At 58.4% G+C, this 584-nt stretch overlaps 1 pseudogene; it reads right to left on the reverse strand.

Annotated features, from left to right (window-relative positions):
• The window catches only part of LOC109118193, a 21,695-nt pseudogene extending 21,403 nt beyond the window's left edge, over positions 1-292 (reverse strand).
• Positions 293-584: the final 292 nt, after the last annotated feature.

Here is a 584-nt window from a genome sequence, read left to right on the forward strand (position 1 = left end):
CCCCCCCCGCTCTCCTCTCAGCTACTGTCAGGAGGCTGCTTTTCCCTCTCCCTGCGATCTCCGCAGCTCTCTGAGGCACTGAGCACCGCTGCAGGAGCGGCATGTGGACGAGCGAGCGCTGCGCTGTGCTTTTGCAGCCCACACACACTGGGAAAGAACTATTGAGGGCAGAGGAGGCCTCAGCTCTTTGCAGCTTGGAGCCAGGAGACCCGGGCTCTGCGCAGGCGCACTGGTTAGCGCGCGGAACCCTGGGCAGGCGCACGGTAGACGCACGCAGCTTGGTGGTGCGCATGTGCAGTGGCTGCAGTTTGGTGAAGCCAACCCTTCGCTTGTCCGAAGTTCCGTGGTTTCCCCACACTGTGTAATCCCCAGCGGAACTGTCGTAAGTGGTGGGGCTGGCAGTGGAAGGGGAGTAAGTCTGAGCGCCGTGGTCTCAGGGTGGATTAGTGTCCACTGAAAAGGCTTGGGGTGGGGAGTGTGGTCTTGGCCACGTGAGGTCACTTCGACTTCATTTTGATCTCGAATTCCCCAGCCTCCAGAAACTAAGAAATATGCAATTGCTCGATTTCTAATTTTATTCCAGT

The sequence above is a fragment of the Fukomys damarensis genome, unplaced genomic scaffold (genome assembly GCF_012274545.1).
Source record: "Fukomys damarensis isolate Sample0158 unplaced genomic scaffold, DMR_v1.0_HiC HiC_scaffold_14, whole genome shotgun sequence".
NCBI classification, from domain to species: Eukaryota; Metazoa; Chordata; class Mammalia; order Rodentia; family Bathyergidae; genus Fukomys; species Fukomys damarensis.